General features: G+C 38.7%; 1 protein-coding gene across 2 annotated transcripts in view; it reads right to left on the bottom strand.

Annotated features, from left to right (window-relative positions):
* Nucleotides 1–25,314, bottom strand: part of ZBTB44 (zinc finger and BTB domain containing 44) — a 63,893-nt gene extending 38,579 nt beyond the window's left edge. For both annotated transcript variants that reach the window (XM_047070101.1, XM_047070102.1), the window contains exon 1: nt 25,196–25,314. The gene's annotated coding sequence lies outside the window, so the exon portion shown is untranslated. The remainder of the gene's footprint in view (nt 1–25,195) is intronic.
* Between the last annotated feature and the right edge of the window lie 1,025 nt (nt 25,315–26,339).

A 26,339-nucleotide genomic window follows, 5' to 3' on the forward strand; every position in this document is an offset into this window, starting at 1 on the left:
GTGGACTTAAGTCTCACAGTGGGTAAAAGGAAACATAAACCGATCAATAGAATATACTAATCAATACTGAAATACTACCATATACTAATAAAAAAAAAAATACTACCATATACAAATCAATTGTCCAGACCATGCTAAGCCCCACATTAGCAAACTAGAACTTAGCTAAGTTTCTGTGCTTGGCTCTTCCAGAAAAGTAAAGCCTAGGCTAACCAATAGCACTTGCCTGCTCAGCACAACCTGCCTCCAAGACTTTCCTTTGCTCCATATAAGGAAAGTAACCCGGCTTTAACCAATCAACAAATGCCTACCATAAATTCCTCGTTCCTACTCATGTAGTCTATAAAACCTTCCCACTTAGTACAATACTCTGGAGCTCCACTCTGTCTCTATAATAGATGCTGCCCAATTCATGAAACACTGAATAAAGCCAACCAGATCTTTTCACAAGTTATGATTGTTGGATTTTTTCTTTAACACACTACAGATATAAAAAAGAGAATACTATGAACAACTGTACACACATAAATTCAAAAATAAAGACGGACCAATTCCTGAGATAACTACACATAAAATTCAACCAAGATGAAAGAGATAACCTAAACAGTCTTATAAATGTTAGAAACTGAACTGAGAATTAAAACCCTCCTAAAGAAGAAATCTTCAGGCCCAAATGGTTTTACTATAGAATTCCATAAAATATTTAAAGAAGTTAACACCAATCATACACTCTCTTCCAGAAAATGAAAGAGAACACCACTAATTTTTTAAGTCCAGCCTTACTCAGATACCAAAGCCAAAGTCTGTACAAAAAAGAAAACTACAGAACAATACCCTTTGTGAACCTAGATGTGAATCCTCAAACATATATTAGCAAATCAAATCTACCAATACAAAAATAAAAATAAAATACCACAATCAAGTGGGGTTTATCTTAGGATTACAAAGCTGGTTCAGTATTAAAAAAAAAATCAGTCAATTTAATCAGTCATATTCACAGTCTAAAGAAGAAATACTACATGATAATTTTAACTGATACAGAAAATGCATTTGAAAAAATTCAGAATCCCTTTATGATAAACTCTTAGCAAACTAGGAATGTAAGGGAACTTCTTTAACTTGATAAAAAGCATTACAAAAAAACCTACAGGTAACAGCATACTTACCAGATAAAGATTGGATACTTTCCCCCAAAGATTAAAAAAAAAAAGGCAAGAAAAAGAACCAGAAGGAGGAGTGTGTATGTGCGCGTGTGTGTATGGAAGGAAAAAAATAAAACTGTTTCTATGCTGATGTGATTATCTACACCTAAGGAATCTGAAAAGAAAAAAAAAAGCCTCCTAGAATTAGTAAATGACAGGATACAAGGTCAACAGGAAAAAGTCAATTGTATTTTGATACAGTACCAAGAAAATAGATTATGGTTGCTGAGGTCTGGAGGGTGGGGGAAATTTGAGGGTGATGGCTAAAGGGTTCAAGTTTTTTGGGGGTAATGAAAATATTCTAAAATTGATTGTCGTGACGGATGTACAAATAAGTGAATATGCTAAAAAGTCACTAAATTCTGACACTTTAAATGGTGAATAGCATGTGTGGTATGCTAATTTTAAAATCATTATAGGGGCGCCTGGGTGGCGCAGTCGGTTAAGCGTCCGACTTCAGCCAGGTCACGATCTCGCGGTCCGGGAGTTCGAGCCCCGCGTCGGGCTCTGGGCTGATGGCTCAGAGCCTGGAGCCTGTTTCCGATTCTGTGTCTCCCTCTTTCTCTGCCCCTCCCCTGTTCATGCTCTGTCTCTCTCTGTCCCAAAAATAAATAAACGTTGAAAAAAAAAAATTAAAACCATTATAAAATATAACTGAAAATAAAAAATTTGTCAAGAGAGAAGTTGAACAGGAGAATGAAGAAAACAGGGGAAAGAATCAGTAAACTTGAGGAAAGAATAAAAATTACTCAATTTGAACAGAAAGAAAAATAAACTTAAAAAATGAAGGGAAACCAGGGCCTAGGAACTATATAAAAAAAGATCATTCATATCCTTAGAGTCCTGAAAGAAGAGAAGAGAGAAGATGGGGCTGAAAAACTATTCCTCTCCCCACACAAAAGAGGTTGAAAACTTCCCAAATTTGGCAAAAACCCTAAACCTAGAGATTTGAAAATCCAAAGAAGATATATCCAAAGAAATCCATGCTTAGATTTATCACGATCAAACTGTTGGAAACTAAAAACAAAGGAAAAATCTTGAAAGCAGCAAGACAGGAATGAATGACTCTTATTAGGGGAAAACAATTCAAATAACCAGAAAATTTTTCATAAAAACTCATGAGCCCAGATGGAAGTGGCACAACACTTTGCAAGTATTCAAAGAATCTGTCACTCAAGAATTCTATATCCAGTGAAAATATCCCTCAGTAATGAAGGGGAAATCTAGACATTTTCAGATGAATGAAAAGTAGAGAATTTGCTGCCAGCAGATCTACCCAAAAAGAATGGGTACAGATCTTGAAATGGGAAGAATGATAGAAAAAAATACAGGCGATAATCCTTCTTCTCCTCTAACTTTTCTACATTATGTTTGACATAACTGAAGCAAAATTTATAACACTGTTTGATGTGGTTCTCCTAGTATATAGAGAAAATACTTAAGACAATTATAAACTAGAGAGGGTAAAGGGACTTTAAAAGGAGGTAAGCCTTCTATACTTCATTCCAACTAGTCAAATGTTGACGTCAGTACACTGTGAGATGTTATTCATATAGAATGCAATACCCACGGCTAATTCAAAATAATCTATACAAAGACATACACTAAAAATACTATGGATAAATCAAAATGGAATTCTCAAAAAGGTAAAAGCAATACACAGGAAGGGAGGAAAAAGAAAACAGGGAAACAAAGAACAGAGAGAACAAAAATAAAGAGGACAGACTTAAGCCTGAATGTATCAGTAATTTCACTGAACAGTCCAAACAAAACCAATTAAAAATGAGTTGGGGCGCCTGGGTGGCTTTGTCAGTTAAGCGTCTGACTCTTGATTTTGGCTCATGTTGTGAGATTGAGCCCTGCACTGGGCTCTTTGCTAGGCATGGAGTCTGCTTGAGATTCTCTCTCTCTCCCTCTGCCACTCCCCTACTGGTGCATGCATGCGCACATTCTCTCTCTCTCTCTCTCAAAAACAAGAAAATAAATAAATAAATGAGCCAACTACGTGCTATCCATAAGAAATTCACTTCAAATATAATGATATAGGTGAGCTGAAAGTAAGAGGATGAGAAAATATAAAACTCTACTTCTATGAAGTAGCTACTAGCCACATGTGGTTATCTTAATTAAGATTAAATAAAATTAATTTAAGTAAAATTAAATACAAACTCATGTGCCTGCCACAATTCAACTAGTATATGTATATAAAAAAGCAGTTTTATTATATTGGTAATATGCCCACATTACTGTATTTAGAAAGTTTTCTAGAACTATTATAAACTAAAATGCCTACATCATCTACGTTATTTTAACAGCAGTTAATTAAGGTTTCTTTTTCACTGTGGCAAAATATACATAAAATTTACTATTTTAACCATTTTTAAGTATATAGCTCAGTGGCATTAGGTACATTCCTGTTGTTGTACAACTATCATCACTACCCACCTCTAGAACTTTTTCATCATCCTGTACTGTAAGTCGCACTCATTAAACAGTCACTCCTTATTCTCCATCCCCTACTCCCAGCCCCTGGTAACCATACTTCTACTTTCTGTCTCCATGAATTTGACTACTTTAGGTACCTCATATAAATGGAATCATCCAATATCTGTCCTTATGTGACTGGCTTATTTTGCTTAGCATAATGTCTTCAAGGTTCATCCATGCTGTAGCGGGTATCAATTTTCTTTTTAAAAGGCTGTACGGGCACGTGAGTGACTCAGTTAAGTGTCAGACTTCGGCTCAGGTCACGATCTCGCGGTCCGTGGGTTCGAGCCCCGCGTCGGGCTCTGGGCTGACAGCTCGGAGCCTGGAGCCTGCTTCGGATTCTGTGTCTCCCTCTCTCTCTGCCCCTCACCTGTTTGCTCACTCGCTCTTTCTCTCTCCCTCTCTCAAAAATAAAAACATTAAAAAAAATTTTAAATGCTGCATAATATTCCATTGTATGTATATGCCATATTTTCTTTATTCATTTGTTGATGGACAGTTAATTTGTTTCCAGGGGTTTTAAATCCCTACTTAACTAATGAAAGCAATGTTTACTCCAAATTCAAAGAATATTCAAGCAGAGAGGAATCCTGGAGGTCATCTAATTTCACAGCCTTCTAATGTTATCACAATCATGAAGTTCTGTTATTTCACTGTATCATCTTGAGTAAGGGTGGCTACTGCTTTAAACTGTTCACACTTCTCTTTTCCAAGTTAGCAATTATCATCAGTATTTTAATTAATTTATGTAATTGTGACACACATGACAGATGTTCATATGTGTGATACACCTCCATGGGTAAGCCCAGATTTTTAAAAAATATTGTGTATAATGTATATATAACAAAATTTGCCCTTCTAACCATATTTTTCCCATGTTTATTTGAGAGAGAAAGAGACAGCACAAGCAGGAAGGGGCAGAGAGCGAGGGAGAGAGAATCCCAAGCAGGTTGTGTGCTATCAGTGCAGAGTCTCACAAAGGGCTTGATCTCACAAACCACGAGATCATAACCTGTGCCAAAATTAAAAGCCGGACACTTAACTGACTGAGCCACCAAGGTGCCCAGCCCTTCCAACCATTTTTAAATGTACAGTGTCATTAAGTACATTCACACTGCTGCACAACGAGCACAATTACCTGTTTCCAAAACTTTTTCCACTGGCAAGGCCAGATTTTGATGACATACAAAAGGGCTGCAGGGAACAAAGGCCAGTAGCATCACAGACTTTATTTTGGGATGATATTCCCAAACAGATTTTACAAATTATGTAAGAAATAAGTTCATCTATTTAAATATATCAAAAACTTCATTTTTATATAAAGAAAATTGATGAGTATGTTCGATCTCACTTATAAAAATTAAGCTCTTACAATAAGAAATCTTGATTTTTTTTTTTTCCTGACTCTCTTCACAGATAATATTTAAAAAGGCAAGCACAGAGGCACCTGGGAGGCTCAGTCAGTAAAGCTTCTGACTCTTGATTTCAGCTCAGGTCACGATCTCACAGTCCATGGGATCAAGACCCATGTTGGGTTCCATGCTAACAGCGTGGAGCCTGCTTGGGATTCTCTCTTTGCCCCTCCAGCCCCACCCCACCCCTGGCTCATGTGCACTCTCCTCTCTCAAAATAAGTAAACATTAAAAAAAAAGGGGGGGGGAGGTGTTTCTGGGTGGTTCAGTCGGTTAAGCTTCTGACTTCGGCTCAGGTCAGATCTCACGGTTTGTGAGTTTGAGCCCTGTGTCAGGCTCTGCTGATAGCTCAGAGCCTGCGGCCTGCTTTGGATTCTGTGTCTCCCTCTCTCTTTGCCCCTCCCCCACGCGCTCTCTCTCCCTCTCTCTCAAAAATAAACGTTAAAAAAAAAAAAGGCAAGCACTTATGTAGGTATAATTTATAGAATTACACTGTATATGTTACTGCAAATTTTTTCATTGCATCACCTCTTGCTTATAGGCAATATGGATGTATATACTTTTCTTACTCATCATTCTCATTAAAAATTTATTCATGGATTGGGGCACCTGGGTGGCTCAGTCGGTAAGCATCCCACTTTGGCTCAGGTCATGATCTTGAGGTTTGTGGGCTCAAGCCCGGCTCAGAGCCTAAAGCTTGCTTCAGATCTGTGTCTCCCTCTGTCTCTGCCTCTCCCCAACTTGTGCTCTCTCTCAAAAATAAATAAAACATTTAAAAGAATTTACTCATGGATAAAATGAAACTGAAGTAACTATAATAATCACACACGAATAATTCGTAATTGTCACAACCACCTTAGTAAAAGTTCTTTACACAGGATGGGGCAATAAAGCCACGGAAGCTCCATTTCTTAAGCTCTAGCTTTAACTCACAATGGATAAAAAAACTATCACAAAACCTCTGGTAAGATCTGCTACTTTGAGGACCCTGACTAAAGTTGGTCAAGAACAGAACCTGTATCAACTCTGGAGATTATCAGTCTTTGTAGACAGACTATGGAGAAACAATGTGTTTTGATACAGTCACTCCTATATTGTCTTCAGAGGAACCATATGCCAGACAGGTCTGACTCTGGGACTGAGAGTTTTCACTCTTCTATACCATAGATATTATTCGTGGCCTAAACATTATCTTAGAAGTTAAAGAGGTAGCTCAGTTGGGTAAGTGTCTGACTCTTGATTCTGGCTCTGGTCATGATCTCACAGTTGGTGGGACTAAGCCCTGTGTCGGGCTCTGAGCTGAGCATGGAGCCTGCTTGGGATTCTCCCTCTCCCTCTGCTCGCATGCCGAGGCCCTCTCTCAAAATAAAAAAAAACATTTAAAAAATTGTTTAAGAAAGCCCAGAAGGGTTAACCAAGTCAGTAACTTAATGGAAAATGGAAGTAGAACCTAGATGACTTGGTTCTTGGGAATCTACTGTTTGTACAAAATCAGTTAAAAACAGAACTTGGAGCCAGTATTACTAAATTGTGACAAGAACTCTTTCCATTGCTTTGGTAATAGTGTAAGAATAATTGTTTCCACACAGGAACAATTGTTCTTATTAGAATAAAATTTTTATCTTACTACTTCTAGAACTCCTATTCAATCTGTTCAAATTAGTAATGAACTATCCTGAAAGTGACAAACTGCTTTTATACAACTAAAAAAGCCAGACTCAGGTGGGAAAAAGTTAAGAGTCATTGCAGTAAATATCTTTCTAAATCGTCAAACTGATACAATGTCAAATTCTATAACAAAACAATGTCTGAAAAAAACAAACAAACCAAAAACTGCTATTGAGCCAGAATTGTGAAAGCTGAATCTTAGTCGTAATATTTGTTGTTCAACACTATGGAGAGAAAAAAAGTGTGAAAATACCAAACATTAGCCTATTCTGATGATCTGAATGTCCAGGGAAAATACATCTATCTACAGTTACAACTTTTCAATGTATAGGGGCACCTGGGTGGCTTAGTCGGTTGAGCATCCGACTTAGGCTCAGGTCATGATCTTGAGGTTCGTGAATTCAAGCCCCGCATCGGGTTTGCTGCTGTCAGCCTGTCGGCACAGAGACTGCTTCGGATCCTCCTCCTCCCCCGCTTGGGCTCTCCCCAAAATAAATATTTAAAAAACAACTTTTTAATCCATAAATATAAAAATCGACAATAAAGTCTTTTAAAAACACTATTACCTTTAATTTTTTAACGAACTTACCAGCTCAAATCTTCCTAATAAACCATATATATATACATACCTCACATCATAACTCAATTTCTACTGAGGCTTTGAATTCTAGATATGCCCTGTCTCTTTTAACTACAAACATTGTTATAAGGATGTATGTTCAATCTTTTGACACAGCACTATGTATTAATTAAAAGAATTATAGTTTTTCACATTGCCCAAACCCGGTAACAAATTTCTCCACCTCAGATATAGTTAAGCTTTATTAATTTCACTATACTTGTTACCAATTAATATTCTAATGTTGCCTGGAGACAGCATGTATACTAAGAAGCTTTGTAGTTCAGACAGATCTAGATCTTAATCAGGATTAAATGAGCATATGGAAAGCACACAATGCCTAGCACACAGTATGTACACAATATGGAACAGAACTGAGTAACAGATGAACTATCCTTACTGATAGATCTTTGACTCTTGTCAACTCTGGCTGAATTCCTGAACTTCAATTCTGGGTCTCTAATGACCAGCTAAAGCACTAGACAATTACTTCTGAATGTGTTTGCCATGTTTCAAATTCACCATCCAAAACTGAACTTAAATTCTCAACTGATATTTCATGGAGAATTTCTAATTTTGTTAACGATGGGTACTTTGAATTGCCCAGTCACCCAGAGCTTAATATCTAGTATTCATTTTTGAGTCACCCCCTCGCCTCCTGTTAAAACCTGGAAATCTTCTCTCAGCTACCATCCCTTCACAGGCAAATTCAGAAAAATTATAGATACTTCCCTACTAATCAACTTTTATTGATAAATCAAAGTCATACTCAGGAGCAAGACTGTTAAATATGCCTACTTCCAAGAGATGATATAAAATGGTCCTGCATGGTCATTTAAGTCTTTGCTCTCTTGTTTGCTCTCTCCATGCTTCATTTTGAAGTGTTTATGGATATTGTTAAATCCAGCAAAGTCAATAAACACCAAAAACCAGAAGAACATTGAAAGTGTTGACAAACAGGTAATGGGGGAGGTGTGTGGGGGTGGGGTGGGAGGGGGGCACCTAGTTGGCTCAGTTGGTAGACCATGAGACACTTACTTGATCCTGAAACTGTTAAGTCTGAGCTCCACATTGTGTGTAGAGATTACTTGGGGGGAAAAAAAAACTAAACTAAAAAAATTATATCTTAATATAATTAATTTAATTATACCTTAATATCTTAATACTGTTATAAAACTGTTTTGATGTTGTAAACCCTCTGAAAGGTTCTGAGGATTCCCAGGAGAGTCCCCACACCACACTATCCACTACTTTAATGTTTAATGTTAAATCAAGAAATGGTTAGAAATCTGCAGACAAGAACTTAAAGGCTAAACAAAGGTGAATGGGCTGCTTAAATTCTGACCAAGCCCAGAAAAAGTTGGTTCCTTATCTTCAAATCTGCACATCAAAACTTACTAAAATCTTGGGGCCCCAGGGTGGCTCATTTGGTTAAGCGTCTGATGTCGGCTCAGGTCAGGATTTTGAGTTCAAGCCCCGCATCAGGCTATCTGCTGTCAGTATGGAGCCCTCCTCGGATCCTCCCAACTACTCAAAATAAATAAAAACTTAAAAAAAAAAAGTACTAAAATCCACTGTCACTTAAGACCATCATAGAGGAGTAGTGTGTGTGTGTGTGTGTGTGTGTGTGTGTGTGCGCGCGCGCGTGCACATGTGTATACACATGCTATCTGCTTCAACAAATTTGCAATGTAGATGTAATAGCTCTATTTAGGTCAAAGATAGTCAAGGAAAATGTTTACCTGGCTAAGAGGAATAGAACCTGCTGGAGTCCCAGGAGTTAGAGCTGCTTATTTGAACAGCAACAACAATAAACAAGCACACAAAACTAGCCAGCTAGGTGTTTTCATCTCTGAATTTAAAGCCTAGAATTATGGGGGCCATCTTGGAATCATAAGGAGAGATACAACCTAAGGATAGCAAAGCAAAAAGTTGAGAACTTGGGTTCTTAATGAGGTCATTGAATTGCTGAATAACCAACTCTGAAGCTATCTTACTCCAGGATTTCTTGTTTTGTTTTTGTGTGAAATAATAAATGTCCTCAATGTTTAAGTCACTTGATTCAGGTTTTCTGACCCCAAAATGAATATTCATATACAGATGTACTTCAACAGGCCCAACTGACTTCATCATCGTTCCTCACGTATGTGAAGACTTCCTCTTGAAGTTCTCTGGCCAATGAGACCACCAATACAAAAGCAAAAGACCTGGGAGTCATCTATGACTTAAAAAGGTCACTCTCCCCAATAGGTCTGTGTCCTAATCCCTGGAGTTTGCAAAAGTTACTATTATGGCAAAGACTTTACAGGTATGGTTAAGTATCTTAAGGAGATTGCCTGGAATATCCAGGTAGGCCCTAAATACAAACATCAGCATTCTTATAAAAGAGATAAAAGGAAATCTGACACCCATCGGAGAAGGTGATGTGAAGATGGAGCAGAAATTAGAGTATTGTGGCCACAAGCCATAGAGTGCCTGCAGCCACCAGAAGCTGGAAGAGGCAAGGAATAGATTTGCCCCTAGAGTCATATGGAAGCCACTCAGTAGGAGTGGGTACCTGCCAATACCTTGATTTCATGGCAGTGACAGTGATTTTGAACTTATGGGCTCCAAAACTGTGAGAGAGTACGTTTGTTACTTTGTTATTATTATTAAAAAAATTTTTTTAATGTTTTTTTATTTGAGTGACAGACAGAATCCCAAGCAGGCTCCACGCCACCAGCACAGAGCCCAATGCAGGGCTCGATCCCACAAACTGCAAGATCATGACCTGAGCTGAAACCAAGAGTCTGATGCTTAACTGACTGAGCCACCCAGGGGCCCCTTATTATTTTTTAAAAATGTTTGTTTTGACAGAGAAAGGGGGGGGGCAGAAAAAGAGGGAGAGAGAATCCCAAGCAGGCTTCACATTGTCAGTACAGAACCCAATGAGGGGCCTGAACCCAGGAACCGTGAGATCATGACCTGAGCTGAAATCAGGAGTCAGATACTCAACCAACTGAGCCATGTGGGTACCCTCCTTTGTTACTTTAAGCCTTCCACTTTGTGATATTTATTACAACAGACACAGGAAACAAATACAACTTCTATCTTTCCCTTTTCTTCCTAACATAGACTTGGTCTCTGAAACCGATCTCAAATCCATCCTTTCCTTTCTTCATTAGTCATTGCTTTGGACCACTCAAACATTCTGACTGATCTCCTTGCCTTTAGCCTCACCAACCTCGAGTTAGTCCTTCACCATTATTCAAATATTCTCTAATATAATCATCATGGGGCACCTGGGTGGCTCAGTAGGTTAAGCACTGGACTTCGGCTCAGGTCATGACCGCACAGTTCATGGGTTCGAGCCCTGCATCGGGCTCTGTGCTGACAGCTCAGAGCCTGCTTTGGTTTCTGTGTCTCTCTCTCTGCCCCTCTTCCACTTACACACTCTCTCTCTCAAAGATAAACATTAAAAAATTTTTTTCTAAATATAATCATCTGAGTCCAGCACTTACTACCTCATGCCTTATCACACAAAACAACTCTTTTTTCTTAAATTCTCATTTCAGAACATTTCTTTTTTTTTTTTTTAAGTTTATTTATTTTAAGAGAGAGAATGCAAGAGAATGTGAGTGGAAGAGGAACAGAGAGAGAGAGGGGGAGAAAGGATCCCAAGCAAGCTCCGTACTGTCGGCACAGAGCTTGATACGGGGCTCAATCCCACCAACTGTAAGATAATGACCTGAGCTGAAATTGAGAGTTGAATGTTTGACTGAGCAACCTCGGGACCCCACCACACAAAACTAAACAGTACACTTTGTTCTTTTCAGCACTTTCATATACATTTGATATTGATTTCAATATACAAAACCCTTGAGATAAGGCAGATTATCCTCTTCCCATTAAATTGGTGAGGAAACTGAAGCTGAGAAGAACTGACTTATTCAAAATCATAGGGCTAATAAACAGAAAACCATATCCTGATGCTAATCTTTCTTACTGTTTCATATTCTCTTCACTCTACATTTTTAGATGCTTTAGGCTGTTATCTTTCCCTTTCTACTCTCCAATATTAACTATTTGCTCCAAACTGATTTTGACTCATTCTCCAATTATATATAATTTCCACTTCTGTAGGTTTCATCCCTTTTTGGAATTCCCTCCTCATTGCTCTCAACAGGTCAAATACTACTTTATTTCCTCTTCCTTCTACCCTAGATTATCAGCAATACCTCTCATTAGTATGTCACTTTTTATTTTCTATTTTAAAGTTTTTATTGATTGATTTAGAGAGACCAACCGTGAGCAGGGGAGGGGCAGAGAGAAAGGAGGCAGAGAGAGAATTCCAAGCAGGCTCCACACTGTCGGCCCGACTTGGGGCTTGAACTCACTAAAACCGTGAGATCATAACCTGAGGCAAAACCAAGAGCCAGACACTCAACTGACTGAGCCACCAAGGTGCCTCTGTACGTCACTTTTTAGATTACAATATGCTTTCAAATATATTTTCTTTGGATCTTAAAGACCTTCTGAAGTAGATAAGGAAAACTCTTTAAAGAAAAATAATATCAGAGAAAATAAGTGGCCTAACAGGGGCTTAAAATCAGAAACTCTGACTTTAATTACATCCTGTCCTTACTTTATTATTAAGCTATGCTGCCTTTCCCTCCATCTAACTCCTGCAGTATTTTCTGTCTTGACCACTAATTTGGCAGTTGATATAATATCAATTTAGGTTTACCAGGGATTATACTCTGTCTCCTCTCCAAGGACAATTCCAATATATTTATGAAATCAATCATACCCGTGTTCTTTAAAAATCATTTCATAAGTGCTTGAGCTAGAACTGCTGTACAATAAACTGTATAATACAGTGTATAATTTGATCAGTTTTAACATATATCATCACTACGATCAAGATACGGAAAATTTCCATGACCCCTAGACATTTGTGCCTCTTTGCAATTTCTCCCTCCTACTCCTCTCAGGAACTAATGATTTGCTTTTCATTTTAGATTAGCTACATTTTCTAGAATTTTACATTAATAGAATTATATAATATAGACTTTCTTATTTATCTGGCTTCTTTCACTGGGTATAATTATTGACATTCATCCATGTTGTTGGGCTCAAGAATCTGGCTTTTTATTACTGAGTGCTGTTCTATTTGTATAGATATACCAGAATCTGTTTATCATTTAACTGTTGACAGACGTTTGAGTTATTTCCAGTTTGAGACTATTACAAATAAAGCTGTTATGAACATTTGTGTAAAATCTTCATGTGGACATTACATGGAGGTTCTTAATAATTTCTTTTTCTATACCATTTACATATTATCTTCTTTCTAGTAACATTAATTATAGTGCAGTGATTCTCACTGGGCATCCCTTTATGGCCACAAAAGGATCACTGCTCTACCTCAGTAGCTTACGTATAATAGATGATCAACTGTTTACAGATCTTGCTGTCTTCTAGATCCACATGCTACTTAAGAGACTGAGGTTGTGTGCATTCTATAAATGCCTAACAGAAAGGGCAATTAAAGAATGTTGGAAGAAACGTTTGTGGTTTATGGTGCTTATTTCTGGAATAAACATATTCTTTTACATTGAATTACATTATTAATAAAAGTGTAACTGCAAACAACAACAAAATAAAACTTGAAACAAAATACATGAAGTAAAGAGTTTAACATACACAACATGCAAATATTTTATAGAAAACCTGTTAAAACAGCTGGTTTAAGAACAGAAGAGCCATAACTCAAAGTAAAAACCTCATGCTAAAATTACACAGAATATGAAGGAACTAGTGAAAATTGCTACTCAATTACTTCTCTCTCTAAAAACTTATTAAGTTACAATAGTATGTTTTTCACTATTATTTTCCTTAGAATCAAGATTTTTTTTTCCTTTACAAATATTATAGTACCACAATTTTAAATTTTGTTCTAAGAGGGGCGCCTGGGTGGCGCAGTCGGTTAAGCGTCCGACTTCAGCCAGGTCACGATCTCGCGGTCCGTGAGTTCGAGCCCCGCGTCGGGCTCTGGGCTGATGGCTCAGAGCCTGGAGCCTGTTTCCGATTCTGTGTCTCCCTCTCTCTCTGCCCCTCCCCCGTTCATGCTCTGTCTCTCTCTGTCGCAAAAATAAATAAACGTTAAAAAAAAAAAATTAAAAAAAAAAATTTTTGTTCTAAGAAAACTTGTTATTCTGTTGTCGGTCTAAGCAAAACCAAATATATGTATTTTTCTATGAAAGGAAGTACACTTTTTAGAATGGATTCACATGAGTACTCATATTTGAGAACACTTTTACTTTCTCTGAACACTTATAAAGTATATGTGATCTTTAATTTGATGATGGTTTATTTTCCAATAGTCTTCCTTAAGTGTTTATTAATGTTTTCAGGGAGAATTTCAAAGAGATTTCTGTATCTGAGCTATAAAGAAATCATTTAACTTTTATAACTAGCCATATTTTATAATCAAACAAAGATTTCAATCATTTTCCTACATGAGGAAGTCCTTCTTAGTTCAGAATTTAAGAGACTGAGATTTACCTGGACTAAAACAATAAATCAGTTAAACTTGTAACACTCAACTATTAGAATTTCCTCTCATTGCTGGTAGCCAGAGTCACGCTGATTGTTAATTTCTGTATCAAGAGAAGAGAAGTTAATATAGATTGATTAACTCACCAAGTGTCTTTATCTCTTTCTTGGCTCAGAATTCAGAGAAAGTAGTTTTTTAAATTGTTATAAATGAGGAAACTAAACGTTAAATTAACTTGCCTGCAGTCCTATAAATAAATAAGAACAGGATTTGAACAGAGGTCTGACTAAAAAATTCAAATTCCCAGTCCCTTCCCCTATCCCATCATGTTGCCATTCACAAGGATTCAATCATAATACACAAGGAGTATCAGCTTTAACATCAATTCACTATTACTAGAAAGAAAGCTTGAAGTCGGGTCTTATTCACAGATCCTTACAGGAGCAAGTTAAATTCAAGTCAGTTTTAGTTAATTAGCATTTAAAGAGTTCTTTTTTTTTCCCTAAAGAGTTTTTAAGTGCTCACATCAACTACTGGAGTTCCAATGTGTTTGTTTTAAGATATGTACACAAGTACAGTGGCTTTACCCAACAGGCCTTTGCACTGCTGCCAACTTTATTTTTATTTTGAGAGAGAGAAAGCACAAGCAGGGGAGGGGCAGAGAGAGAGGAAGAGAGAGAGAATCCCAAGCCAGCTCTGAAATGTCAGTGCAGAGCCTGACGTGGGACTTAAACTCACAAACCCAACCGTGATATCATCACACAAGGAGAAATCAAGAGCCAGACGCTCAACCGACTGAGCCACCCAGGTGTCCCTACTGCTGAACTTTAAATGTGTCTTATTATGGATTCAATCTTGTCTCCTCCCTGTCCAATATGTTGAAGTCTTATGCCCCACAACTGAGAATGTTACCTTATTGGGAAACAGGCTCTCTACAAAGGTAATCAAGTTAAAATGATGTAATTAGGATGTCGTTATATAAAGGGGATATGACACACAGGGAGAACAAGTGAAGACTGGAGGTATACTGCCACAAGCCAGAGGCAAGAAGAAAGGCACAGAAGGGATCGTGCCTGGGTTGCCTGAGTGGCTCAGTCGGTCAAGTATCCGACTTCGGCTCACATGATCCCATGGCTCGGTGCTGACAGCTCAGAGCCTGGAGCCTGCTTCAGATTCTGTGTCTCCATCTCTCTCTCTCTGCCCCTCCCCCGCTCGCACTCTGTATCTCTCTCCCTTCCAAAAATAAAAAACATTAAAAAAAAATTACCGAAGAATAGATAGTTCCCTCATAGGTTCCTTCCCTCAGAAGGAACCAACCCTTCCAACAATTTGATTGTGGACTTGATTTAACTACACTAAATTTTAATGAACTCAATATTTCAATTAAAAGGCAGAATAGGGGGCGCCTGGGTGGCTCAGTCGGTTGAGCGTCCGACTTCAGCTCAGGTCACAATCTCACGGTCCGTGAGTTCGAGCCCCACGTCGGGCTCTGGGCTGATGGCTCGGAGCCTGGAGCCTGCTTCCGATTCTGTTGTCTCCCTCTCTCTCTGCCCCTCCCCCGTTCATGCTCTGTCTCTGTCTCAAAAATAAAAAAAAAACATTAAAAAAAATAAAAATAAAAAAAATAAAAGGCAGAATAGGATTAAAAATGCAAGCCCAACTATATGCTCTTTATAAGAAAGAAAGAAATAAAAGGACACAGGTATGTTAGAAGATATACCATGCAAACAATAAAGACAGGCTGGAGTGATATTTTTAATATCAAATAGACTTCAAGACAAAAATATTACCAGAGATACAGAGGTGTGTAACAATAAGAAATGTGTGTGCACCTAATAATAACAATGCTTTAAAATACAAGCAGCAAACACTGACAGAATTAAGGAGAAAGACAACCCGTAAAAATACTTGGAAATTTTAATACCCCTCTCAATAACTGGTAGAATTGGACCCCCTTCCAAAAAAAAGTCAGTGAAGACATAAAAAGATCTGACCAATACCACCAATCACCTTGACTTGATATTTATAGTGCAGAATACACAATCTTTTCAAGTGTAACACAGTATGCTTATCAAAACAGATATGCTGGGCCATAAGACAAATCTTAATAAATTTTAAAGTAATGAATGCACACAAAAGTGTTCTCTCTACATATACACACAATTAGAAATCAATGAGTTATCGAGAAAACCTCAAATATTTGGAAATAAAATGTTGAAATAATCCATAGGTTTATTGAAGGAATCAATGAGGGAAACAGAAAAGTATTTTTTATTGAGTAATAATTAAAATACATTATTAACATTTGTGGGATGCTGCTAAAGCAGTGCTTAGGGTAAAAATTATAGCTTTCAATATACATATTAGAAAAGAATGTCTAAAAAAAAAAATCAATAGCCTATGACCATACACCCTGCCACCTCCCATTAGGATGACTCCGATTAAATAAAAAATCACAAATCACACAGAAAATAACAAGTGTTGGTGAGGATGTGGAGGAAAAAAATCCTTGTGCACCACTGGTAGGAATGTAAGTGCAGCCACTGTGTAAAACAGTATTGGGGTGCATAAAAACTTAAAAATAGAATTATCATATGATCCAGCAATTCTACTTCTGGTATATACCCAAAAGAATTGAAAGCAGAGACATGAACATCTATTTGTATGCAAACATCCATAGGAGTATTATTCACAATGGCCAAAAGGTAGAGATACTCCAAGTGTCTGTCAACAGATGATGGATAAACAAGATGTGATATATACATACAATGGGATATCATTTAGTCTTAAAAATGAAGGGATTTTGATAGGCACTACAATACAGATAAGTCCTGAGGATATTATGCTAAATGAAATACGTCAGTCACCAAAGGACATTGTATGATGGTGATATGAGGTTTCCAGAGTAGTCAGAGTCATAGAAACAAAGTAGAAGGATGGCTGCCAGGGGCTTAGGGAGGGAGAAGAATGGAAAGTTATTATTTAATGGGTACAGAGTTACAGTTTTGCAAGATGAGAAGAGTTCTAGAGATGAATGGTGGTGATGGTTGCATAACAATGTGAATGTATTTTATGCTACTGAACTGTACACTTAAAAATAGTTAAGGAAATAAATATGTAAATGTATATTTCACTGCAATTAAAATCAGGGCGCCTGAGTGGCTCAGTTGGTTGAGCATCTTGACTCTTGATTTCGGCTCAGGTCATGATCTCAGGGACCTGGGATGAAGCCCTGCATCGGCTCTGTGCTGAGTATGGAGCCTGCTTAAGATTCCCGCCCCTGCTCCCCCCCCCCCCCCCAGCTCTTTCCCCTACTCACACAGGTGCTCTCTAAATTAAAAATAAATAAAAAAATTAAAACAAAATTTAAAAAATCAATGGCCTAGGCTTCTACCATTGAATAGGAAATAGAGCACAGAACAAATTAAAGCCAAAATGGTTCTTTAAAGAGAATCTTTAGCTACAATGCAAAATCGATAAACCTTCAGCTAGAATGATGAGGAAAAACAGAGGAGGAAAAAGCGGGTGGGAGATAGCAAAAAGAAAACCTGGAAAAGATATGCAGAATGACCAGGATGGTAGAATATTCCAAAAACCAAGGGTGCAGAATATCTCAAGGAGTGGTTTTCAGTGTCAAATGTTGCTGATAGGTCAAATAAGATATAAACCAGTCTATTCAATATAATCACAAGGAAATACTGATGACCTTATAATAGCACATAGTAGAGAGTTAGACTGCAATTGATAAAGAATGTACAGAAATGAGGAAGTAAAAACTGTGAGTATAGACAATCCAATCTGAAGAAGTCTGCTTCTAAAGATAGAGCAAGGGAGTTCACTGGAGGGAAATAAGGGCTCAAGGGAGGATGCTGGTATTTTTATAGAATGGGAGAAACTAGAGAATGCTTTTCCCCCAGATTTATTATTTTTATTGTGGTAAAATATAGACAGATTGTTTTGATAGTTGTTGGAAAAGACTCAGAGAAAAAGGAAAAGTTGAAGATACAGGAAACAGTGATAACAGACAACACAAGGTCCCTGGACAGGGAGAAACTGGATTCAATGCCTGAGTGAAAAAATTAGCCTTAAACAGGAGACCCAGTGACAGGAAAAAAGAGTTCAAGGAAGGGTGCAGTTACAGTTTATAGGTGGGTGGTGACAAGTAGTGAGAGTTCTTGTCTGACAGCTTTGGCTTTTATGTTATTTCTCTTTGAAACTATAGGTAGAGGTAGAATGCTGAGAAGAGAGGAGATAAAGTACAATTTTGAGGAAAATGAAACATGAGAAATGTATGGAGATAAAAAACCCAGAAGGACGGCTAGGAGGTACTGAAAGACCCAAATAAAACTAGGAGACCACAAATTTGTGGTGGCAATAATCTATGGTTTTTGAGTTTTATCTCAATAAACTGTAAAAAAAAAATAATCAATGACTTTGAATTGTTCTTTAAAAAAGAACAATAATCACAAGTCAATATTAACACTTATATAGTAGTCAATACGTACCAGGCATTGTTCTAAGTACTTTTTGCATATTAAAAAAATTAATTCTCACACAATCTTGGAATAGGTATCCCGTGGCATCTTCATTTTACCAATAAGGAAAACAAAGCACAAAGTTAAGGGAACTGGCCCAAGACCACACAAGTAGTAAGTAAAAGAGTCAAGATTTGAACCCAGTCTGCTCTTAACACTATTCTGTACTGGCTCTCAAAGTAAACCTAGTTGAGCAAAGTAGAAAGAAATGAGGAAGACATAATACCAAGTTGGCCAAAAAAACAGAGGCAGTGACTCCTGTAATACAAACAATTCTCACAGAAGTATGGTTTGTATAGTTTTATACGGCACGCAAAAGGCACCAAATATAAAAGCAACTGTGCTCATACAGTAACAGAAAGTCACAAAAAAAGTGAGCAGTGTTGGCAGATCCAAAGAAGAAAGGAGAAAAACAAAGAGCCAAAAAAAAAAAAAAAAGTAAAATTCAGGTAGTCAAAACATAAAAAGGACAAAAAGATAAAGTGGAAGGAAGAAAACATACAACACACATACACCAGTAAATACCACCAGTAAAAGAAATACTAAATGGAAGTAGGTATGTCTGAGTCCCTGAAAACTCATACATTTAATTTTTCTGTTTAGACCAAAGATGTCCCAATTTTATCAAAGAGCACAAATAAGATATTTAATAGAAACTAGTATTGAATATGCTTGCTTTTCCTGCTAATAGTAGGTGAGGATCAGACACTTAGCAAGTTAAGATCTAAATTAAGAGGAAATCAGTTAAATCTAAAGTTGCTTCAGAGGCCAGAGGGGCAGTTCCACAAAATTCTGATTCCAGAGATTCAGTCTTGGTTATATGCTACCTCAACACGTATGTAGTTGTGCTGAATACATCCAAAACAATCAAAGCCAAATGAATAGCCAATTCCCTCAACACATAGAAATACATACGTTTTAATAGCTGTAGGATAGCAATACAGAATACAGAAACTATAAATTGAGTGGGTATAAACCAATTGTAAGTTTTAAAAGCTATACTAAAAATTATTAAAATAGGAGAACATTCAATGTGGAAACAAGGACAATGTTCTCCAAGAAGAGTGACACATTTTCGTCCACCAGTTTTCACTATTCTAAGAAGGAATTATCAATACGACATACCATGATGATACAAGTCAGTGATTTACTCCACAATGAGTTATGTAAAAATGTGCTAAGTTCACCTTTGGCACTAATAATGTTAGTGAAGAAATTAATGTAATAGTCAATGTACCTTCAAGCAAGAGTATAATATAAATCTAATGTATACAATCACTATTATAGATCCTGTGACTAAGAATCTAGAGACTTCCAGCTCATTGCCTAAAATGGGGTGATGTATTTCTAACATAAAGAACAAAAAAACCAACGTGGCTTTCAGTTTAACAGGGGATAAATTTTGCCCAATCATTCTTAGGTATCTGGAGAATCATCTGTTGCGGTCATCAACGTGGGACATTTAAAGTAAAAACACCCCAGGGGTGCCTGGGGGGCTCAGTCAGTTAAGTGTCCAGTATCTGGTCATCAATGTGGGGCATTTAAAGTAAAAACACCCTAGGGGGGGCCCTGGGGGGGAGGGAAGGGGGGAGGGGGGGAAGGGGGCTCAGTCGGTTAAGTGTCCGACTTCAGCTCAGGTCATGATCTTACAGTTTGTGGGTTCCAGCCTGCATGGGGTTCTGTGTTGATAGCTGGGAGTCTGAAGCCTGCTTCAGATTTTGTGTCTCTCTCTCTCTCTCTGCCCCTCCCCTACTTGTGCCGTCTCTCAAAAATAAAGGTTAAAATTTTTTTTTTAAAGTAAAAACTCCCCATAAAGTTTGTATGAAAAGTATGCTCAATAGCAGTCTACAAAATATCAGAAAACTACAAGGGGAAAAATATATACATACATTTGATATATGTAATATTTTTAAAGATATTAAAAAAACTATAGCCGGAAGGAGCCTAATTAATTAGGGATCCCCTAACTAATGAAGAAAACCCCTTTAAAAGAGCCTTTGATGCTTGACCACTTTCAGTGACAAGTGTTTTATCCTTTATAGGCTAGGAAGACATACTAAAAGTTTAAGAGAACCATTCTAGGCATAGAGGATATCGCTCGTTACTGGTTTTTATACAGCCATCAAAATTGTCTTATAATTACAATATACTGTTAATCACTCCCTCCAACATTATGAAAAATTTCAGACAAAGCAGAAATTTAAAGAACTTTACAAATGAATGCTTGCATAACCATACCTAGATTCTACCATTAACATTATAATACTTGATTTATCACATATCTATCCATCTGCCAATCCATCTTGCTTTCTGATGTTGTACTATGTAAAGTTTATTTATTTTTGAGACAGAGAGGGAGAATCCCAAGCAGGTTCTGCACTGTCAGCACAGAGGCCAATACAGCGCTCGATCCCACAAACGCAGAGACCAGGAACTGAGCTGAAATCAAGAGTTGGACTGGACTTTCAAACAACTGAGCCACCAAGGCATCTCTTAAACTATGCAGTTTCTGAAGCAAAGTCTGATAGTAATACTAAGGAGGTATAATAAACCTGACAAGCACTTGGGGCTCTTGGCATGTAATCTTCGGTGTTGCTACAGGACAAACATCAACCATATAATTCCTTTAATTCATGGTGAATGAAAATATATTTTATTACCCGTTATATTTAGCTATGAGGTGTACCAAAGTAGTAAAATGCTAATTCTGATGACAGACTTGAGTTTGAAACCTGGATATCAGTTTCCTTACTTGCTAAATAAGATATTAGGCAATATCAAGAGTTAATGTGAAATTTAAATGAGATGTTGTATGCAATGTTTAGTACAATGCTGGCTTTTTGAAAGGGCACAACAAACGTTAGCAATTATCATCATTAGCATATTCGTCCATTCAGTCTACCCACAATAGGTTCTACTTGTTATGTGGTTATACATACCTATGCAATTATTTGTGGCATTTTCCTACTTTGTGTTCTAATAATATTGGGAAATCTATTTTACTGAGATTAAAGAGAGAATGAGGGGGAATAGGTCCAAAGCACATGCATTCTCCATTTTCCCACTCCACTCCCTTAAGGAAATCTATATTCACTCTGTTACCAAAAGCAGTAGTGGTATACACGAGGAAAACACACTGGACACATCTTTTGCTTTTTAGCACCTGGGTAACAGGTGATTGATAAACTGCCTAATTGTGCTCTGCCCACTTTAGATAACCACTGTTCCCTCCTAATCCCTCATTTGAACACATAATTATAATTTCTATAAAATTTTGCCCAATCCAAATAAAATGTGCTGTCGTCACTGATCACATGTCCAAATGCCTTTTATATCTGCAGAAAGCATATGTATGTCAATTTTGTTGTGTGGCATGCAAGTGGATGAAAGACACAAAACTTCCACCACCTACATACACCTCTTTAAAGACATGATTTTCAAGTAGAAGCTTGTAAAAACAAGCTTGAAATCTACTTTTCTGCTCACCTTGGAAGATTAGTCTTAATGTTTTCTCTTTGCCAGAGGAATCAGAATCTAATTGCAAAACTTAAAATTACTCCTATATCACTTCAAGCAAGTAACATACTCTGTCTACTGATAAACCTTCTGCAGTTAAGATATATATTAGATATTAAAAGGTATGGCAAAGATAAAGAATACTTCATCTTAAAAATTAATTTGGGTGAGACTTCTTTAGCCATACTTTCAAAAAATTATTTTGTCTTTTGAACCATGTATTTTACATATTCAAAAATAAATACAACTCTAAAATAATAAATAAAACCAATGAACCATATCAAATTGGTAGCTAAACAAACAGAAAAATATTCCAAGGGACTTCTGAACACCCTAAGTATTCCCATTATACACCCTTCATAGAATATATTCTAAGGACAAAAATAAGGGCAAAGAACTCTTAAAATTTGGGGGAAGTTTAATGATAGTAGAATATTGTTACGGTTATTTTTAAAATGACTGCATGTATACACAGTAGGATAAAGTTAAGTATGTTAATTCTATTAGGCACCAAGATTTTCATTTGAGACAAATATAAAATCAAAGAAGTCTGCTATGTTAAATCTGAATTGGATATATCACTATGAACGTATGATTGAATAAGCAAAAAACATTTTTCAGTTCTCTCCTCTGAAAGGGCCTCGAAGCAATGATATTCCAGCAACAATGAATATGCCAACATCCTGATCTTGGTTTCTACATACCATTGCTCACCAAAAAGAACCAAGACTCCTTAAAGAACCCATTCCAGATCCAGAGCAAAGAAAGTAACAAGGCAAGCGTAGGGTACCTTGTGCCAGAAAGCACCCCAAGAGTGCTTCAATGGCAAGGAGGAGTTAAAAAAAAAAAAAAAAGACACAGGAGCCAGGGTGAAAGAGTTCCTAGTGCCCAAATGTGGGGCAATTTGATCGAAAAGAAAAATGACTGTAATGGTTTATTCAAAAAAATGCATGCATTAAAACCCAGGAGTCCATAGTGTGTCATGCAAAAAAGGAAGAAAAAAAATCTCATTTGCCACCATTGGGGTAATTATTTCCCTAACCCTTTACTCTGAATATCGATCACTGAAGGGAAGAAATTAAGCATTTACTCCACATTTTTTTAGGAAGAACTTTAGTTTGCCCCTAGTTAATGATGAAAATCTTTCTTACAGAAAATCTCCAGTGAAAGTGATTTACTCAAAAGTCACCAAGGAGTGCTGAAATCACTAAGTAAAAGGTAGGATATTTGCTTGGTGTCAAAGTATTACCCCAAGGCTGTGTACAAATCACAAACAGGCAAACCACACCCTTATAACAGATTTGGTAGTCACCACTTTAGTGGTCATCTGGCATCACTAACAATGTAGCAGTCTGACATTATCTCCCTATTTATGAAGCAATATGAAGTACATAGTATTACCTATTAAAAATATTCTTGCCAAAGAAGTTTAACTTCAAGCTAATCAAGTTTTTCTTTAGACTTAACTTCCAGTAACAGAAAATTCAAGGGGATAGGGGAGCAAATCAAAAGCCACTATGAGGAAATACGTAAGTCTCGAATGTGGGAGCATTTATAAGACAGCTGCTTTGGCCAACTAAGTGTCAGAAAAAAAAAGGAGATGGGTACTAATCTTTTTAAAAGGGACTAAAGGCATAATCATCAAATGCAATGTATTCATCTTGACCAAATACTGAAAGGGAAAAAATTTCTCAAGGAGGCTTTAGAATAAAGGGGAAATTTGCATATGGATTATTTAGATAATGATATGGGGGTTAAGTAGAAGACTGTCCTTATTTTAAGGAAATACATGCTGAAATATTTGAAGGTCCTGATGTTTACAACTTACTTTCAAATGTTACGCACAGAAAGACAGGGAGAAGACAGGAAACAATAAATGTTACTGACCCTAGGTTGTGGAGTATTCACTATTTTTTTCTCAACTTCATAAGGCAAATTTTTCATGATAAAGTTAAAAGTGCACCTGTACTGAAAAGCAAGGTAGAAAATATTCCTACACTGGAATTATATCTGGGTACAAATTTCACTTCTAGTTGTGGGGCGTGAGGCAATTATCATTAAATATGTCTCATCTATAAAATTCAAGGAATAGTATCTAAGTCATTAGGTTGTCCTGAGAATTAAATAAGACCACATATGTAAAATGCCTAGCAGTGTTGCACAAAATAAATCTGGTTTCCAGAATTAATGAATGTTAGCCTAAAATACGAGACTACAGGAAAGCATGATTTTCACATTGCGTGATAAGGAAACTACATTAGCTACAATTAAATATTATTAACCACTGGCAGTCAATGTGAAGTAATGAGGGAAATGAAGATTTATATAATGCTTTTTTTCAATCCAATAATTCCAACTGAAAGCCTAGGCAAAAGGAAATCACAAAATTTTTACCTATCCAAACTATTTTCCATCTACCAAATTGTTCAGTTTGTTTATGGTATTAGCCTATATCCGAATAAAACTGAAGAAAATAAGTGGAAGCGAATCTCTTCCTGACCTCAATAATCTACTTATGTGTTGAAAAACTTAAGTTTTTGTCTTCATTTCTGTAAGTTCCAATAAAGTATACAATTACTGGTCCTTATTTTAAATTCCGGTTAAGATTCATAGAACTCACAAGGATGCAATTTCCTTTGATCAGTTCTAATATACTTGTCATTTCACTTGCAGGTAACCTCTTTTCCTGGTTAGGCCACCAGAAAATGACTAGATGAAGAGTGATCCTCAGGTAGGGAAGAAAAAGAGGTGCTCGCTGTTATTATTTTTTAAGAGTGCCACCCTTTTCTTTCCAGCACCAGAGAAAAAGCAGCAGGGGAGAGGGGGGAAAACAGTGAGGTCTCAGGCTCGACCAGGTGAGAGGAGGTAACACCTCTGCCTTCTTTGGGTTAGGGTGTCGGGGCAAACGGGCATGCAAATGATGGGGAACACCCTGAAAGATCGGGGTGATTTCTCTTGGCGGGGGGGGTGGGGGTGGGGGGTGGGCAAGGCTAGTCTCCTCCCTGAAGGATTAAATGCCACCGAGGGGACCCTGTGGGGTGTCTCCCGGAGCGGATGGGGTAACAAGACCAGGCTTTCCTTTCCGTCCAGCGCCCAGATGGGGGACGCGTGGTGTCAGCCCCTCGGCGGGCGCACCCCGAAGACACAGGCGGCGAGAAGTGGCTGGCCCAGACCCCCGCTGGGACCGGGCGGCCCTCTCGCCCTCCCCTCCCCATTACCTGCGGGCGGCGGTGCCGGGGCCCGGAGGCCTGGTGCTCCTCCTCCTCCTCCCCGCCAGGCTGAGGCGGCGAGGTGGCGGCGGCGGCGGCGACAGCCCGGGGGGAGGGGGCGGAGCGCGCGGCTCGCTGCCTCTCTCCTCCCCCGGGAGGCTGAGGGGACCCTATCTCGGGCCGCCGCGCCTAGGCCCGTGGACAGCCTGTGGCTGGGGCATGGCGGTACAACCAGCAGCGTGCCTGCGAGGTGGGAGAGTGCGAAGCGGCTGGAGGGAAGCACCCGCGGCGCTCAGAGGGGCCTGAGGGGAGGAGCGAGGGGGCCCGGGGTGCCGCGCGCGGGCGGCCGTTGGGGGCGGTTGGCCGAGGGCAGGCGGCGGTTTGGGGAGCGCGGCGACGGCTCGCGTTTTTCTCGGCGGGGTGGGGAAGGGGAAGGGGAGTGAGGGGAGGGGAGGGGGAGGTTGGGAGGGAGCCGCCGCCGCGCGCGTGCGGGCCGGCGCCGCGGCCGTTGCCGCTCCGCTCACTCCAGCCTGTTTGGGGGCACTTTGTTTGTGTCCCACAATGCTCTGCGCGGGCGGCCGGGCTGGGGAAGGGGAGGGAAAGTGGGCGGGGCGGAACGAGCTCGGAGGCGGGGCGCCAGCGGGGTGGGGGTCGGGGAAAACGCGGTTAAAGCGCAAGCGCAGAAGAGGCCGCTCCCGGTCGTCGGGACTAGACCTGTGGGTGCCTTGGTGTCCTTGCACACCCGTGGGTTTTGACACCGTCTGTGCGTGTTTATGTATACGTACACGTGCGGATTTACATTAATATGCGGCATAAGTACTGCCCAATTTGTCCTTCCTCTAGCCGTCCCCACTTAACGCTGAGAGAAGCATTTTTAGGCATGGTTCACGCTTCTTGCATTTTTTTTTTTCTTTGAACTGAAAACGAAAGAAACTCCTCGTTTCTTGAGTGGTTTCTGTAGCGGGGCTGAAACCGGAACGCCCAGCCTCTTTCTCTCGGTGAGGTGGGTGAGTCAGTAGTCCGCCCATTTTTCACCCTGGGAACCAAAGGCCAGCGAAGAGGTAAGACCAAACAGGTGAGGGACGCGGTCCCTTACTTTGTAGACAACAAGCCCGCGGCCGGTCTGCCCGATCCCGAACCGCCTTTGCACCCA

The sequence above is a fragment of the Lynx rufus genome, unplaced genomic scaffold (assembly GCF_022079265.1).
Source record: "Lynx rufus isolate CCGP_SWC_20201006 ecotype Redwood Valley unplaced genomic scaffold, mLynRuf1.p SCAF_9, whole genome shotgun sequence".
Lineage (NCBI taxonomy): Eukaryota > Metazoa > Chordata > Mammalia > Carnivora > Felidae > Lynx > Lynx rufus.